The sequence below is a fragment of the Lepisma saccharinum genome, chromosome 27 (genome assembly GCF_977018435.1).
Source record: "Lepisma saccharinum chromosome 27, izLepSacc3.1, whole genome shotgun sequence".
In the NCBI taxonomy this organism is placed as follows: domain Eukaryota; kingdom Metazoa; phylum Arthropoda; class Insecta; order Zygentoma; family Lepismatidae; genus Lepisma; species Lepisma saccharinum.
Genome location: NC_139255.1, coordinates 42,133,041 through 42,152,693, shown reverse-complemented (window position 1 = coordinate 42,152,693; position 19,653 = coordinate 42,133,041). Strand labels below are relative to the sequence as shown.

At 39.9% G+C, this 19,653-nt stretch overlaps 1 protein-coding gene across 3 annotated transcripts in view; it reads left to right on the top strand.

The window, feature by feature from the left end:
- The first annotated feature begins 4,013 nt into the window (after positions 1 to 4,013).
- Positions 4,014 to 19,653, top strand: part of Cbp53E (Calbindin 53E) — a 359,196-nt gene continuing 343,556 nt past the window's right edge. For all 3 annotated transcript variants that reach the window (XM_083113520.1, XM_083113521.1, XM_083113519.1), the window contains exon 1: positions 4,014 to 4,310. The gene's annotated coding sequence lies outside the window, so the exon portion shown is untranslated. The remainder of the gene's footprint in view (positions 4,311 to 19,653) is intronic.

Here is a 19,653-nt window from a genome sequence, read left to right as displayed (position 1 = left end):
ACTCTAAGGCTAATCTGGACTGAACCTACAGTTTAAAGTGGGATCCACGCGATATTCTCGATTATGATGACCGATTTTAGGGGTGGTCTTGAGTGATGGCACCCCTGTTTAGGGAGGAGGGGCAGATCAATTATAATGTTCAGTAAAGCTAAGAAAAAAGTTACTTTCGGTAGACACGCTGTCGTAGTTAAATATTTTGTGGGGATTACGATATGGTTTAAGGGCGCGAATTATATGATTTGGGGCAAAACGCATGACATGATTTGGGGGGGGGGATGCGCCATTGGTCTTGGGGAGGATGGGCACCTCCGAATCCTGGCACATTAAGGTTAGTTTATTTTCTATCTTTAACCAGTTGTCTATGACATCATAAATATTACTATCACCTGATAGTATTATGTGGTCAAATGGACGCACGAGAAAGAATTTCAGTTTGTTGCTTTAATTTTGGACATTAGTATATATATATATATATATATATATATATATATATATATATATATATAAAATTTTAATTGAATTAAATTAGAATTTTTGGATACATTGGAATCACACAGACTCTTTACATTGTTAATATATTTGTGTCTGTATGTGTATGGGTGGTGAGAGGCGGTAATACGTAAGATTGAAATAAAGAAAATATCTGCTTTAACCCTTGAAAACCAGGAATTATACTTGAATTTTATCATGGTCCTAGAGTGGACACCCTGTTTTTCCGTATCAATTTAAATACAGTCCAAGTTCCGTATTGAAATGAAACAATACGCAACTTGGACCGAATTTAAATTGTGCGAGAAAAATGTTTCCTGTCCTGTTACGGAACCAAATACAGTTCGTTGGTTTTGGCTCTGGGCCGAGGTAGCGCGTGACATGGTGCAGATGCCGGCATTTTGGTCCCGTAACGTCTCGCTTATTTAGGCACATACTGTATCTTTAGCATGTTGACAATTATATTTGTATTGCATAACTAGTACTAACCTGTGTTGTTAGAGTTTATTAAAGTTGTTCACGCGCTATCTCGGCCCAGATCCAAAACGAACGCACTGTAAAACCCATTAGATAGCTCTATTTAGAACTTTACACTCTCAAAAATGGCAAATGAGGACCATTCAAAGGGAGTTGGTTTGAGTTGGTGTTTTAAGTCCACTTTATGCACAGTAAGGCTAATCGGGACTGGACCTACAGTTTAAAGTGGTATCCGAACCACTTGTGCCTCCACCGGGTATCGAACCCGGGACCCCTCGATTACAAGGTAATGACGCTACCACTGCGCCATGGGGGAGGACCCACCCTTCAAAGGGAGGGGTTACATTTACAACTATGGTTTTTCCAGAGTTCTTCAGTGCTTTTATTTGAAAAATGTTGATTTTCTCAAAATTTCGGATAGGGCTGTAGCCCCTTCAGCCCACTCTGCGTACGCCAGTGCATGCGATGTGTTTACATCTAAAAAATAGCGTGGTTAGGTTTTATATAGTTGGGGAATTGCACATAAAGTGTCCCTACTCTATGTATAAATAACAAAATGAATTAATAGGGAAATTACTATTGTTTTCAATTGCATTTAGGATTAGAGGGTTCCGAATGCATATAATTTGCACATTTTACCAATAAAAGTTACTAGCATCTGAATCCTATGTGCTTCGATTGCATTACAAGGCAACAACGTTACCACTGAGCCATTTTACATGTGGTAGGGGGCTTAAGGGCTGGGCGGCTTTTCAGGACGCTGCCCTCCTCGGTTTTAACGGACGGCTCCGCACCTCCACCATATTTGTAACGCTCCTTTGGTGAATAAGGGTCGTTACATGGGGTATGTAGCTGAAATCCTTAAACACTTGAAAATATAAAACGTTCTATCATATTCCTTATAGTTTATTGATAGAGTTCTTACATAGGTAGAGTATTTCTAAGTTCCTATCCTAAACTAGCTAAGTCCTAATATCTGTGCTGGAGACTATCCAATATTTAGACTCAGGCCGTGCCAGAAAGGTGCGAGACCGTACTTGAAGCGAGCATCCTCCGAGTATGATCTTGGAGTGCGGTCGTGGACTGGAAGTGAAAGTCTTTCGAATTGCACTTCGACTGCAGCGCCAAATACGATTAGTAGATAAAACTGAGTACTGGTTGTTTTCCTTGCGTTTTGAACACTTATTTTTCACCATAGAAATCACATAGCATTTTCAAATGTTCGTACACATACATTTCCACACATTAGAAGAACTATAACCAAGAACTTGCTGGCCAATAACGTATATCTACCTGTGCTTCTCGCTTTCTACCTCCGTGATTTTAAACAAATGAACAACGAATGCGGAAACCACGTGACCTAGTCACCAACCATCTGCACTGCGAGCTGTGCACTTGCGTACTTCTGTTCTTGGCGCTTTCAAACTGTACTAGGTGACGTCACTTCCGCCAAGACCATACTTCAAGTCTGTACTTCGTACCTTTCGGACAGACCCTAAGTAAAATAAAGTGAAGTCCATTTACCTTACTCAGAGGTATTGGCTGGTGCATTCTGGCGTCGAGCAGCAATTTCCCTGGACTGGCATCCTGTTCTATATATTTTTTTAATATATATAGCAAAGTGTCTCCTGTCCCTTAGCTTACCAGTGACCTTTCAAAGTCATTTCGATCTTAGTGGCTCTTTGTACATAAGTCCATTTCCTCAATTTGCTCATGATGGGTAATCATCAGGTTCCCATATTTAGTCCTAGAGCAAATATCCATATTTGAAAAGTCACAAGATCACGGTTTTCCTTGTTTCAGAGAACCTTGAAGTTGTTTACTAATAGTTCACCCTTTTATGGGTTAGTCACTCCTTATTCCAACCTTTGCATTTTGGCCAATGAATTGGACTTATCCTCTTTCCATGCTGCTGATTCGCAAAGAGACAGAGACTGTATGCTTTAGTGTGATACGCTCATAATAAAGTGACTTCAAGTATTGTTAAGACTAGCACCAAGTTCATGAGTTCAAATATTTTTTGAAAGATAAAATGTATTTTATATTCATTTGGTTTGTTGTAAGGAATGGTTGAAAATCCATCCGTTACACGGGGCACCTCTCGAGTAGCGACAAAACCTCATTTCTGATTTTAAAAAGCGTTGGATTTGTGTAGACAAGAATTTCTGTAATTTACGTTACTACTGCATAACATTGCAAAATAATGTAGCAAGAGGCTAAGAGTAGCAGCCAGTGTTGCCACATGAAGGGAAATTTTCCTTTATGAAGGGAAATTCGAACCAAATTTTGAACGAAACGGGATTAAAAATACCAAAATTCCATGGAAATTTTAAGACACCAAACTCATAAATAGTACAGATTATGTACTATTTATCACTATTATTTTTAAAGGTTTTTAGGGAAGGGAAAAACAGTGCAAAAAGGTAAATGTTGTACCTTGGAAAGGGAAATTATGCCCTCAGATTGTGGCAACACTGGTAGCAGCCACAAAAACAATTTCAATGATGCTCGTGTGCCACGAAGCTACACTACGGTATTGAGAACTGTAAGATGCTGCCATCTACAATTTACTAATTCCGGTTCTTATGGTAGGTACTTAATTTTTCAAACTGGCATGGGCTACGGCAAAGGGGTGTGCGGGCCACCTCTGGCCCACGGGCGGTTGGTTGAAGACCCCTGGGCTAAGATATTATTGTTATGCTAGGTATTAAATACATTCCTACAGTAAATGTGTCCTTTAACAGTAAAACTTAAGTATTTTTTTTTAGAAAATTGTGGCATTATTTCTCCTCGTTAAAACCGTAAAAACATAACAGTCTTGTTCTTTTTATCGGGCCTCGTAGAAAGTAGAGGGACTGAGGTGGAAAGTTTGGGGGTGGCAGGGTAGAAATGTTTTATCTTGAGCCACCCCCGTGTGACAGACACACACGTAATGCTGGAATGTCCCCAAAAAAATCTAAAAAAAAATCGCCAGTGGATTTTGTGCTTGTGCGGTTGGCAACCCTGTCCGCTAGCACAGAATGAGACTTGCGGAGTCTACGAGATAACGTCCCGTGCAAAGAGTCGCGATTCGACTGCTACGTCAGGCTGTTACGTCGCACTCACTCCTGTAGTTTCAGGCAGACTAGATCCGTTGCATTTTATCCAGTCGCGGTTGTATTGCTCACGTGAACAGGTGCTCTGACTGCCACGTCTGTCGGTGAGAGAGTTGTTGCAGTTCAAACCTCCCCTCCTTCTTCTCTTCTGCTCCTCCTTCGCCGTTCTCTTCGGTCCCTTCCTTCGCACCGTCTTCTTGGAAAGGGGGATACAACCTCTGGAAGATACGCCTGTCAGCGGCTGAAACGGTATGTAGATATTTTTACTTTTTTGTACTATATTCCCCACTTCTCATTTCCTCCCTTGCTTATAGCAGTCTGAAGTGATGATATAGAGCCGTGACTATGTCAAATCTCGTCTCAAGTTTCCACTGAGTCTCATTCTCCTGAGCAAATGCCTACATTAGTCTCGTCTCCCGAACCTTGTTCTCGTTTTGGACTTAAAACATAAAGAAACTCATAACAAACCAACAACAGAAATTATATAAATTGTCATTTCAAATGTGCGCGCTCCTTTTCCTCCAAACAATTGTTCATGCATTTAAGAGAAAATTGTTTAGGAGAAACAGTGTGAAGTACATAGTTGGTCTTACTTCTGGTAATTTACAATGCATTACAGGGGGCCTCCCCGATGGCGCAGTGGTAACGTCACCGCCTTGTAATGAAGGGGTCCTGGGTTCGATACGTGGTGGATGCACATAGTGCTTCGGATGCCACTTTAAACTGTAGGCCCAGTCCCGATTAGCCTACTGTGCATAAAGTGGACTTAAAAAACCAAATGAACAATAATGCATCACAGAAGAGAATGACATTTTTAGCTCCAAATTTTACCAAACTGAAAACAATATTGATTTAATATGGCTGAAACAAATTTATTGGGCTGCCATGGCATTCTCTTTTACATTTTTTTCATGTGGGTCGTTCGGTGCCAAGGGCCAACTGGCTACGGCTCTTGAACTTGACAAGACTAAGAAAACCAGGTACTGCAAGCAAGAAAATTTTACGAAATTATTATATTTTTTTGTATAAAATTTTATATCGAGGGTAATTTCCCTTTGTGTCACCCCGCAGGTGCTCTTGCCCGTTTGGAAGAAATAATGCAAGAAAGTCGTGAACACTAATTCCATCTTGAGTATCCTTTTGTCCTGCTACTCTTAGATTCTACTAGCCTTGCTTTCTTTTACCTCAATGTTGGCCCCCCTAGAAATGATTTCCGTCCAAGGTTGGGGAGGGGCAATGTTCATCGCACCCCTGTGGTTGCACCACTGAACCCGCTTCCCCCGTAGTTGCTTTGAACTTTAATCGGCTTGAAAATACTTAATTTTATTTAATAGTATATCAAAAACTCAATATGCAGAAATTTATTTTATTATAAAACATAAATTAAACGTAACGTTTCGTCCTGTTTTGTTGTACCTTGTTACATTTGCACTTGGTGCAGAGTCTGAAGAAGACCTTGCTAGAAGGTTGAAACGTTACGTTTAGTTTATGTTTTATAATAAAATAAATTTCTGACTTGGTCAGCATATTGAGTTTTTCCTATCATGGAAACAAGGCTTAATGGTGTTATAAGAGTATATCGTTTAATAACGGCGATATGATTCATCTACACTAAATTTAGTTACTCTACACTAAAGCATAATAATGTAGGGACATGGACAACTCCAAGGGATAACAAGGATAGCCACACCTCCCCCTTAGAAATCGAATGTCAACCTAAAAGTATATATTTCACACGTATAATTTAATTTGTCACAGTAATTTACAATAATGGATAATTTGAAATTCAAGTGGTGTTTTAAGAGGGGGCAATATAGCCCATGGAAAAATACCTTGCTTGTCTCTCCGTTGGAAAAAAAAGTCTGTGGGCGTCCTTGATTAGGGAGGGCAATTGCCTTCCCCCCCCCCCCCGCCTATGCTTAGTAACGCCTGAAGTTTCTAACGAGTTTTTTCATTTTTTTAACTGGTTTCAATGGGCGGTGTGACCTAAGATGACCGGACCCCTCTCCGATTTTCTACATATTTGACATACTTACTAATTGAGGCCTGCTAATGACGAATCTGAAGTTAAAATTTGTCGGAAACTTCTAAAAATTGCAAAATAATTTATTTATTTATTTGAAAAGTCCTGAATACAGAAAAATCCATTTTACATCAGGATTTCAACCAGATAAGAAATAAACAAAATAATAAGATGGACACTTATTTATTGACCTTTAGAATGTATACATTTATAATTTTATCATACATTTCATTGGATCACATTTTCACTACATCTCATTACAAAGCTTTTCCTTCTGAATTTAATTGATATACAAGATACACTAGTTCACGGAATGAATCATGATACAATACATAATTAGAACATGAAGAAGACAGTAGTGCAGAACGTATTGAGTGAGTATAAAAGAATACTTTTTGAAACACATATACATATCTAAAGGGGGGAAACCTCCCGAAGTAGCCCGCCTCCACCCGCGTACTTTGTGCCACACACGTAAATTTGCCGTTCCGTAGAAACGAATTTTCGTTTCGTCTCCCTCTCTCTTAGCATCATGTGTTCTACCCTGCTCGAAAACCTTCGCTATTGTTGCCATATTGTCATTCATTCCTGGACACACTCGCGCAAACATCATTCAAAACAATTGAATAGCGCTCCAGCTCGCGGTTCCCACCGTTCGGCAGGGACGGTAATGTGGCAATATAGCACGGCGTAGTGCTTGCTTCTTTTATGCAGTGCATGTTCATTGGCTAGCTAGTAACTAGTGTTGCGAACTGTAATAATGAAGCACTATTTCTGTCACGCAAGGTGAAAGGCAGGTAAAGTGGCGGTGAGTTTTGTTGGATTGGAAGCACCATATTTTTATTTTATACTAAGTATTTGACCGGTTTGACGTTGTGTGCGTGTATTGCGTGTGTGTATGTAAAAGTGTGTGTTTGCTAATGAACGTTAAATTCCATAATGCCTCCAGTTCTGTCGAAGTTGAAATCAAAAACCTTGCATAGCCAAGCTCGGGAAATTCTAAGCAACGTGCACGCGTTCATGAAGGAGGAAGCCAGTCACGGTGTTAGCATCCCAATAAAGCATTTTGGCAAGAGAGCAGCGGCTGCGACTGGAGTTCCTGAAAGAACAATCAGGGCTATCATGAACGAAAGACAATCTCTTGAGATGTCAGAAGGCCCCTCCACATCATTCCACACTCCCGGGAAAGAACGACAAAGACCAGCGACCAAATCGTCAGTGGACGCTTTCGATGAAAACGTTATTTTCCGTTGCTGCGTAATGACCGGGGGGGGGGGGGTCGAAATAGAGCGGCATCTGCCGCCACCTCCCAGGGAGGCAAAATGACTAGCGCCGGCCCTGGTTCATAACAAAAGAAAAAGCCGTGCAGCTTATCGTCTAGTGGCAGTATATGTACTTGTTATTGTTGTGGAAGCCGGCATCCTTTGTAAATGTACAACAAAGGCAACCGACTGTCGCCGATCTCAGAGAGGAAATAATAATACTGCTTCAGGAGGAGTGTTATGGTGCAATTGTAGCAGTTTAACACGTTGGCATGTTATTATCTGCCGTTGCAGTTCCATACCAGTGTATACGGGTTTTGGGAGTGAAAAGTTAGAACGCCACCAGTGCATTAATGCAATGAAAAATAATATATATATATATATTTTATTTTGTTTGAAATCACTCAAATAAGGAATCGTATGAAGAAGTCTTCTTTGCAGCATTTTTGGTAATTTTACTTATGTGTTACTTCATATTTTGCGAATTTTTAGTCCATATGTATGTAGCTACATACAAAGCCACTTGTTAGTACATATTAATCCTAGTCCTGGTATAATGCATGACGTTTAAAACTCAACGTTAGATAGACCTGAATTCTCTAATTTTATTGTTGTACGTAACAGCTGTGCATCGGCGCACTGCAGCGATTTTTCTATCTTCTCCATTAGCAACACTGCTTCTTTAGTTGTTTCGCGCATCGCACGGCAGAAATATCTGCGCTGGACTCTATGCTCTTAATGTCCTGGTACCTTTAAATAAACCAGGACGTCCTGAATTTAAACGGTTCACCCGCCTTTTTATCCTATTTCTTCTCGTTTTTATTTTCATACATAAGATGGACAAATACACACACACATACATATATAACAATAATAATAACAACTAGGGCATAAAGAATATTATTTACACTTCATCTGCTTTATGCACGCCGTTCTGTAAGTGTGCTTTGATAAATGGAAGCCCGCAGCGTCTTTTAATGAGTTGTAAATGGTTTGTAGCCTGTCGAGATGTGATCTTTCTTCTAAAGATAGCCTTGAAGATTTAATGTAAAAGAAGTTGTTGCATTTACTGTTGGGACGTGGGATTCTGATATTAAGAAGTGGCAAGAGTTCGCTGGTGAAAAGTTCTCCATTAATGATTCAGAAGAGTAGTGTTAAATGTGAGAGTTGACGGCGAAGAGAAAGGTCATGAATTTGTAGAGTGGATAGGATTTCTTGTTTGGAGAAGTTTGCAAGGGTTGGGAATATGAGTTTGACTATTCTGACGAACCATTAACGCTAGCCCCACGAACCATTGACGTGTGGTTAGGTTAGGCAAACATAGTTAAAATTTGGTGCCGTGGTAGTATCAGGAATATATATATTTCCTTCTGAAACAAAAAAAATCGCAAAAATCGACGGTCTCCATCTCGAAAACTAACGCCTTTTTTTCGCTTATTTTGCAATTTCTAGAAGTTTCCGACAACTTTTAACGGTATCAGTTCGTTATATCGGAGACACTTTCGTATGGTTCGTACTTACCAATTGTGTATTGCGGAACATATTTGAAGGTGCCATTAAGGTTTTAACACGATTAGAAACATTTTTTGCACTAAAATAAGCCATTTCTCGAAGTGTTACGGAACGCACGTCATGGTGCGAGCTCCACAAACCATTCACGGATAGCCCCAAAAACCATTCACGCATAGCCCCAAAAACCATTTTGATCGTATAACCATCCACCAATAGCCCCAAAAACCATTCCCGGATAGCCCCACGGACAATTCACAGAAGGTTAGGTTAGGTTCAGTTAGGTTAGGCAAACATAGTTAAAAAACGGCGTGGTTCAGTTTTCGCTTAAATTGAAGCAACGGGAATAAATTTCCGGCTGAAATAGATTGAAAGATGAAAGAAAATACCTCCAAGAACTTCGACAATGCTGCAGAAACTGATTTCCGTAAGTAGTTTCTTCTGCAAATTGAAGAAAAGTGTCTCCGATATAACGAACTGTTTGTTACCCCTTTAACTTCAGATTCGTTATTGGGAGGCCTCAATTCGTGAGTATGCCAAATATGAAGAAAATCGGAGAGGGGCCCGGTCATCTTAAGTCGTTCCCAATGGGCAAGTGGGTTCGTCTCCAGTTTCAAATAAGCCTCGTGCTCATCTCGAGAAGAGATTGCCTTATTTAGTACTGACTATAGTTTATAGCGAGTTCTCGTCTAGAGTAGCAAATGTCTAATCTAGTCTCGTTGCAGTGTCTAACGAGCCTCTTCTCTTCTCGAGGATAGAATACCTATTTCAGTCCCTTCTAGAGGTTCTATCTAGTTTCGTCTTCGTCTCTAGCAGTAAATGTCTAATTTAGTCTAGATTTTGACTTATTTTGTTCTCGTCCCGAGGAGAGAATGCCTCGTCCATTTTAGTCGTGTCCTCGAGACTCGTCTTGGTCTGGAGGACCAAATGTCTATTTTCGTCTTGTTTCAAGTTTTTATCTGGAGGGGCAAATGCCTAACTTAGTGTTGTCTCCCAATTTCTAAATATTCTCGTTCCAGTCTTAAGGGACAAATGTCTGTTGGTCTCGTCTCAAGTTTATAACTGGGTTGTTAAAAGTCCAGGAATTTTAAATAAATTCAATTCCGCTCCAAGAAGTAAAATCAGGAAGCTTAAATAGGTTCTGGACCGTAAATAGCCTTTTTATTTGTAAAGTATGGTATTTAAAAGCGGTCCAGAAACCTTTTTTCCGGACCAATTTGTTTACGGTCCAGAAACCTTTTTTTTTTTTTTTTCAGATCAATTTGAATACGGTGCAGGAACTTTTTTTTTCCGGATCAGTTTAAATAGGGTCCAAGTCCCGTATAGAAATGAAACAATACGCAACTTGGACCGAATTTAAATTCTTCGAGAAAAAAATGTTCCGGTCCTGTTACGGAACCCATTAGAATGTATGAGCTCCTGGATCCTTAACAATCCCAGGGTTGTTAATGGTCCAGGAATTGTGAATAAATTCAGTTCCCGTCCGGGAGAGGAAATCAGAAAGTTTAAATGGGTTCTAGGGCGTAAGAAACCTTTTTACGTTTAAAGTATTTTAAGAAACCATTTTTTTCCGGATCAATTTAAATACGGCCAGGAACATATTTTCAATGAAACAATACGCAACTGTACCGAATTTAAATTTCGGTCGTGCAGCGGAACCCAATAGAATTTATGGGTTCCTGAACCTTTAACAACCCTGGATAAAAGATTGATTATTACAAGATTAATATCATTCCCATATTCCACATAGACTAGAAAACTGCGCCTTATTTTTAGAACGAGTTAGAGAATACAAAGTACTGTGACAAAGAAGATATGTCCCAAGTTACGAGCTAACAATAATTACTTCTTTCCGAAGGTTAAAGTCAATTTTATTTCAATTACTATAAGCACGAAGACGAGGCGCGACTGGGCACAGTCTCATGTCGTGGGCAGTGGCGGCGATTGGGTTCAAAAACCGGGGGGGGGGGGGGCAAGGTGCCAAAACTGGAAAACTGGGGGAGGGGCAAATACAGTATATTTCCCTTTGTAGATAACGTTTAGCATAGTGCGGGGGCAAAAGTGTCGAAAAGTGGAGGGCAACTGCCCCCTCTCGCCCCCTGGTCGTGGGTGATACGATTTCCAAATTCATGTCTTGTTCTCGGCCTCGTCTCAAAATAATAGATGCAAGATATAACTAACTCGCTCACTCTCTAGCCTTCTTAAACCCGAAGGTTTATGGCTGCAGCGACACACGCCTTCCATCTGTCCCTATCCTGAGCAAGATCTATCCACTTTTTTTCCACCCTACCGATTTCCTTTAGGTTCATCTCAACGTTATCCCTCCATCTTCGTCTTGGCCTTCCTACTGGTCTCTTACCATCAGATTTCCCAACAAGAATCCTGTAAATTCTCACATGGGCTGCCCACCTAAGTCTTCTTGATTTAATTTTTCTAATAATGTCTGGACATGAATACATATTGTGCAGCTCCAAGGGTCCCGGGTTCGAATCCAGCTCGGGCTTGGTTGATTGTGAATGTCCATTCATCAATTTCATCATTTCATCACTCATCCCCATCTTCGCAATTTAGCCAAGATGCACAAAACGCGAAGTAAAATAAACTAAATCAATCAATCAATATTGTGCAGCTCTAAATTATGTAACCTTCTCCACTCAGCTGTCTCCTCATCCCTTTTAGGTCCAAATATTTTTCTAAGGGTTTTATTTTCAATTACTCTTAATAATACGAGAAGGAATGATTACTGGGATAAATTTAAAACACCAGTCCTTACGTGAGACGAACGCATTTCCCGCTGTTAATCTGGCCAATATCAAATGGACAAAGATTGCATAACCCTATTGATCAAATAAACAGCTTCACTTCGCCGTACCGACAAGAAGTGTTACTTTATTCACCAAACAATCTTGTCACAATTTCCTGAAGCTCTGTGTTCCCAGCAAACCTGTTTCCTGCCTTGCCGTGGCTGCAAAATTGCTTGCTTTCCCCTCCCCAACTTCTTATCTCGTCAGCTGCCTCCTAACTTGCAAGCGTAGTTTACTCACAGGCAGGTATAATAGGAGAAAATTGAATGGGTAATTCCTCTTTATGGGAGAATGGCTCGTAAACATTTGCGATCGTAGTAGATAAGAACGCGACAGGATCGCTGGCTAGCTATGACTTGCTATGTAGAAAGCCTCGTGCGAGTCTTTGCTTCAGGTGTATATTCCTTAACACCAGAGACGATTGGTCTCGCCTTGTGTTTACCAGGCCAGAATTTAAATCTTCGTTACAAAATAATTTTATTTCTGAGCAGTGGCGGAGGTACCAGCTTTTCTTCCCACTTGTAGAACTGATGAAGTAGCCCTGTTCGAACCGTAACTTTTAAAACTTTTCGTAACTTTTAAACTCCATCATTTGAACAATTTATATAGTCTACCTCCGTGGCAAGCAAGGGGTTCCGGCATAGGCGGAGTTCAGGGGGGGCCTGCCCCCCAATTTAAAGACTACTAAAAAAATAACACATGATTAAGTTCAGTTACTACATTTTTGTTATGAAGCCATACCGCAAATCTTGACGTTTGGCATGTGCGGTAATTGCGCCGCAATAGCGGGTCTTAGACGATTTGATTGATGTGTACAGTTTGAAGAAAGAAAAACGTAAAATGACTTTGTGTTGAGTCAACAGTTACTGCTGAGGCATCAAAAGAACTCTTCAATTTAATGTTTCTAAACTTTCTGAAGCTTACTATTGTACCGTAACTTTTTTAAAGTAATACGAGTATTGTATCAATAAAAAAATAATGAAATGCAAAATGCAATAATCGTACTGTTTTGCTTCTTTCAAAACTGGCAACCAATATATTAATTAATATTTGTTTACTTAAGCGAGGAAATTTAACATTTTCAAATCTAAAAGGCCTAAACTCAGTTGTTGTTTTTTTTGTTTTTTTTTCTAAAGAAGGCCTCCGGACCCTCAGGTACATCATATGCTTCTCCCAGAGTCTGGCCCCCCAAAGCAAAAGCTTAAACTCCGCCTATGGTTCCCGGGTTTCGAATCCAAGTCTGGGCATGGCTGTTCTTTGAGAGGGCTCCTTCATCAATTCCATCAAATCATTACCAGAGTCCAGCCAAGCTAGCTACCACCTTTACGGCAGTGTTGCCTTGTTTACTACGAAGAAACTTGGCGACCAAACAGCCAATTACCTACCGCTGCCCCCTGTATGGGCAACAAGCGGCAACTTTAGAATCCATCCTCCTAGAAGCAGCCAGCTGTGAAACAGGATGGTGTCAAAATAACCGTTCTGCACTATGAATGAGGGCCGGACGATAGCGTGACCTGGATGTAATCCTTTTTTCGTGATTAGCCAAAAAGTGCCAATGAATAACGAACATCAAATGAAATGGAATAAGACCTTCAGTAGCTAGTGATATCGTAGGTCGACCTCTCAATACACTTGAAGACATCTAGAGATCCTGGGTTCTAATCCTAGGTACGGCATTAAGGTGAAAAGTGCCAGTTTTGCACCAGGTGTGAATTTCTTTCAATATCGTCTGAATGGGCAGTAACAAAATCTTCAACCTGTCCTCTTTCCGTTCACGTGTTTTTCTACGCCATCAGAAGTTTGATATTTCCAAGAGAGTTAGTAAAATAATACTCCCATAAGCGTAATGTTAATTTTTTTCTCCTACAACCATCCAGTCCACTTATCTTTCTTCAGCTTGCCGCGGGGAAAGGTCATTGGGGAGGTTTAGGGTCATTCCAGAACCTAGTGTCTGCCTGGAGACTGAAACTGTTCCTCGTGGCCTTAAAAAAAATAATCCATTTAATCAGTACATCGTTGCGATTAACCCAAGAGGTGGGAAAGCTACGTAAAAAACACAAATAGAAAGAAAGCCAACCTAAGTAGGGAACAAGATTAATCCAACAGAAGCGGAAGGTGAAATTTGAGGACGGCTATTTTGGATATGACTGGGAGGTCACGATGCTCATTTGTCTAATGGTTACCTCGTTATCTTGTTTGCCGAACAGATATTTATTTCTGAATCCGTTTCAGTTCGAGAAAGAGTGCTTGTATGTAGCGTCTATAGGGTTCTTTACGGAGGGTATTTTCTTTCCAATTACGTAGGGGAGAGGTCTTCAACCCATGGCCCGCAGAGCCCTTTGCTGTGGCCCGTGCCTGTTTGAAAAATTTAGTACTTAACATATAAACCGATAGTTCGAAACTTAATAGGTACCGTAGTGTAGCTTCGCGGTCCGCGAGCGTCGTTGAAATTTTTAGTTTGGCCCTCACTGTCTGACAAGTTGAAGACCGCTGACGTAGGGACTAGCATAAAATCCAGTGACCCAGGGCGTTTCCTTTGCTGTCAAAGGGCTCTGGGGTCGTTTCCCGGTGTGGTCTCTGCGATTTTGTTCCCGAGTAAAACTATTATTTTGTTTAATTAAATGATACTGATGAAGGAACAATGGAAAAACTCCTGCACATGCAGATACTCGAAACTGAAACAGTGCCGTAACTATCCATCCCGGGAAGTCACGCAGAAGGATAGGAAGGTGGTGGGCGGAGCGAAGCAGTACACGCTGATACAAGCAGCTGGGAGCTCCAGTCGCTTTTCCCCTCAACGCAATACTGTTCCCTCGCACATGTTCATTGGTCGAGTCCTTCCGAGCAGTGATGTGCCGTACACTTTAAGTTTACGTCTACATGCGTTGACTACACGTAATGTACGTATAGATTACATTGGGTTGTAGTTTACATAGACTACGTAGACAATCTAAGCTACATTAAAATTAATTTCCATGGCTTTCATGAAAGTAGAGTGGCATTTTCAACTATATTTGATCCTTACGAACTGACAAGAATCCTATTTGCAACAAAATTTCTCTCTTCTCTTTTTATCGTCAACTGTGAAAGAAGCTAAAGATAGCAAAGATGTCAAAGACGCCAACAGATGGCAGTCGTGGGAGAAAATTACTCTTTTCCCCCTAAAACAATAGAATATTTCCTATGTTGTATTTTTTCCTCGATGAGAAATTTTTCGCAATTGTTAATGTGTACACAAGATTCTTCTCTACACATCAGCAACTCATGCGCAGTATAATTTTGTTTCACTTCTACAGCGCCCTTTGCTAAGTCATCACCTATCGCCATGTTGTTTACATAGATTACATTATTTACGTGTATAAAGTAGTCTACGTGTAGAATGTAGACTATTGTTGTTTACGCGTAGATACACATCACTGCTTCCGAGTCACTATCTACTTGTGCAGAGAATTGCTTTCGTTCGGTCGCTCCAGAAATTGCTGGGACAGACTATAGACGTTTTCACTTTATGATTTCATATTAAACGAATAGTGCATATTAACCACCTTTAATTTAAACATTTGAACACATTCTTGATGGATATTTTTAAGTATTTCAGGACAATCTTTGCAGCCAAGAAAAATCAAATTGTAAATAATTTATAATTACTTAATTGTAAGCACTAGCTTCCCTTAAACTCGTAAGAAACTGCAGACAATCGCTTTTGTCTGACCCGGGGCCTCGGACGATGGCTCTAACATACGCCCATGTTGTGCATAGGAGAAACCAGAAGTACGCCACTGCTCCTCCCTTCAAAATGGATGTCGATGCACGCTTTGAAACTTTTGCAGCTGCCTCGAGCAGATTGCTTGCTTTCCCGAGCGAATGTTATTTTGAACCAATGTCAATCTGTAAGAGGAAGTTTGCGTGTGTAAGTTAAGAAGTTCCTCCTGCTGTTTTCTTTACCTGGAAATTGTCTTGCGTTCAATTTCTCCACAGATGTTCACGAAGAGGAAGCTATTCTGTGATCAGGTCTCTAGCCCCGCGACAGGTTAACTTTGCAGCATATGTTATGTATTAATCCACGCTAGAACATAGCTCAGCATCTCCTGTGCCAGTCTTGCCTTAACCGCCGAGCTGTTCATATCACAGACAGTGAGAAAATCAGCAGTATTGCAGCGGAACTATATTCTGCGCGCACGTTTGGGTCTATATATGTGAAAAGTTGCTGCAAACTTAACATGTGGCGTGGCTTAGTAGATTGCTCCCATGCCTACAGCCAGGGAAGGATTTATACAATTTGGGCCACTAAACACACGGTCATGAAATTAGGCGGCTGGGCAGATTTGCGCTGTTGCCACATGTGGGAAAAGCAAGGCGAGAGCGGGACAAAAGTCGCTGGTTCCCGCGCACTGTGTGGCAACGTCAACCGGGCTGCGTTGCCTAGTTCGAGCGTGAGGCCGACCTCTCTCCGAGGCACTTTTGTGTCATTCCCAGTGATGTGCGTCTACACGCAAACAACGACAGTTTTACATTCTACAGTTAGACTATTTTATTCATGTAGATAACGTTATCTATGTAAATAACATGGCGAAAGGCGGTGACTTAGCAAAGAGCGCTGTAGAATTAAAACAAAATTATAGTACGCATCATATGCCGATGTGTAAGAAGAATGTTGTATACTCTTCTTTACAATTGTAAACAATTTCTCACCGAGGAAAAAGCTATATAAGAAATATTGTAGTGTTTTATGGAAACAAGACTCCTTTTGCGCAACTACTGCCATCTGTTTTTTCTGCATAGAATTTACTTTGTTAATGGTTAATGATAGAAAGAAAAAGAGAGAAATTTTGTTGCAAATAGGATTCTTGTCAGTTCGTTGGGAATAAATGTAGTTGAAAATGTCACTTTCCTTTCACGAGAGCCTTGACAATTAATTTTAATGTGTTTTAGATTGTCTACGTAATCTATGTAAACTACAAACCACTGTAATTTACGCGTAGATTCCGTGTAGACAACGCATGTAGATGTAAAGTTATAGTATACGGCACATCACTGGACTCATTCCTGACATTTCGAGCACTGTCAGTTTGTATCATATAGATTACAAAGACCAACTCTAGAACGAGATCTTTCTCTCTCTTAAACCTTCGAACACACGGAGTTCTGCTGCGACGTGGCAACAGCGCGAACTTCTGCCACCCGCCTAATTTCATGGTCGTGCGTTTAGGCTATTCTTTATGCCCTGCCGACAATATTATTGTTGTGCTCTGTATTAATTACACTTGTAAACTTTAAATATAGACACATCTGATTAAAAATTATTCATTAAACTTCGTTTTGGTTTACACCACTATTCATTTTGCCACGCAACACTAATACCGCACACGCACTAAAGGAAAAGAAACCGACACTACATTACGGTAGCCACACTGGGCGCGAACTGAGACGAGGATGTTAAAAACCGTCAATTTCTCTACACCTGACTTTCAATTGTTGCCATTCATAATATTTACATTCGTTTCTTCGAGGAACAATTGTTGATATTCGAGCACTGTTACGCGACCTCTGAAAATAGGGTTATGATTAGGGATAGGATTTATATGACCTAAAAATCACCAAAATATGCAAAGTAAAATATGCTCTTATGACTTAAAATATTACAAAATATGCCCTATAATTTGTAAAATATGCCCTTATAACTGGACTGTTTCAAACATCAATATCTATATGCTGAAATATTTTCACATACGTCCTATTTTTAGTTCACTTTATGGGCCCTGAGTTGCAATCCACAATAAATATTTTATCTAAATTTTCAATTAAAAATGAAGAAGATCTTGCTACAGTCAAATGACGTACATTTCTTGAAAATGTAAAAATATGCTGAAGATGACCGAAAATCCATCAAAATATGCTCTATCAGGCAGAAATATGCCAAAATATGCCCTTAAAAATCACCTTAATTTAATTAGTTTTTTCATAATATGAATTTCTATATGTTTAGAGAACACATCACCCTTATCCAAAAAATATGCTAAGTCATGAAAATCCTTGCCTTAGTTATGATGTAAGATTATTTAAAACGCTAGAATCTGCTTTCTTCTAGCAAGTAAAAGGACTTGACATGATGTTGTATTTTGCTATTATTAAACGTACCCAGTGTGCGAATTAACGGGGGGGAGGGGGAGCGATACCGAGGATTCCCCCCACATTTTTTAACCCCAGCAAAACAAAATTATTTCCATACCTGCCAGGGAATTGAAAGCATAGGCTATCGTACACTATTTTTAACTGTGTAACAAATACAACTGAAAAATCAATCGTGTCCATTAATGATCCAGCCATTAATGATTTACGTGCCGAAAAGTATGCAACTTTGTGGATTAAAGTTCTGTCCTCCGACAGGTAGAAAACAGCCCAGGAAAAAGCGAATACAAATTTCGTTGAAAATCCTCAGACCATTCCGCTTCCTCCAGGTTGCAACACTGCGAAACAACGTCGCTGCGGAGAATGGAGTGGGGAAATGTGGTGTGAGCTGCGAAACAGCTATTTGCAGCGTCTTGTTTTTAAACTTGTCAAGTTATAAGTTAGATGGACGTTACGTTTGAACTTTGGAATAGAAATGTTGTCAAGTTTCCGGTGTTATTACTTCGATAGCTCTTCTTTGTGTACGAGGGTTTATCTTAGGATGTAATTAAGTAAGTGTTTCTGTGTAAATGGTATCACTAGGGTTAGGTTTTTGATGACCTTAAAATTCTCAAAAAATGACCTTTAAATAATGCATTTATGACCTAATACATGCAAGAAAATGCCCTATAAACTTAGAAAAATGACCTAAAAATTCTGAAAGATTTGTAAAACAAATTTATAAACTACCAAGAGAAATTCAAATTACACATTAACGTTACAGTATCTATCACACGTTCATTCCGTATGGTAGTACAAGTAAGAAAGTTAACTTTTTGTCATCTTTTACACTTTAAGTACTGCGGTGCAGTACACAACGAAAATCATATGCATATTTTCAAAAGATAATGATTGTCGGTTTTCGGACAAAGGAGCCTTGTACATGAATAAACTTCTCTCGACTTCCACCGACACAAGGCGTACTTGAAATTAACACTATTTCTTGCTGTTAAGTCACTTTCAATTTCTTGGAGTGAAAATTGCTTCCTTGACAAAATGTCCGATATAGAGCACAAAACTTTGTACCCCTTGTTTTTTTTAACAACAATCCGTCTGGCGACAATGTATTTATTGATAGTGGGAAATCACATTATTTGAGCTGAATTGTTACACAACAGCTTGTATCAACAATATCTTTGTTTCTTCAAACGCAGTCTTTCAGAATTACGCTGAAGACAATGAGACGAGAGTCGGGAACCTCTCTCCTTCAAAGGGTTACATTTGAATGTAAAATGCCCCTTCTATCACCAAAATGTAGAAAAATGCATAATATGACTTTTAAAAGGCCGATAAATAACTTAAACGGTTTAAAAAGTTTAAAAAATTACCTTTACTCCAAAAATGGTAAAAAATGCAAAAAAATGCCCTAACAAAGGCATCCCAATTTATTCACTTACGTTCCTATCTACTTATGCAATGTTTCTGCCTTACAAAAAAAAGATGCATTTGCATCAAAATCCTAGCCCTAGTTATCACAGCTTTAATGACCTATGCTAGAACCATTCTTCTAGGGTACTTAGAAAATAGTTTAGTTTACCGACTGTTAACATATACATATACAAACTTCCATACACCACAAAAAAACTACCTCCAAAAAAGGAAATCGCAAATACACTACTGGGTGGGCATCACCCCACCCCCCCTTCCGAAGCAAAACATTTAATTCGCACAGAATAGTATACATATTCAGGAGGGCGCGAAGGGGTGCTTGCGCACCCCTTAATTTTCTTCCGCACCCCCTTCAGCACCACCTACGTTCAACTGAAAACACTAACCCTTAGAGTGTCATATTATGTCATGTCGTCATATTGAGCGCCGAATGTTAG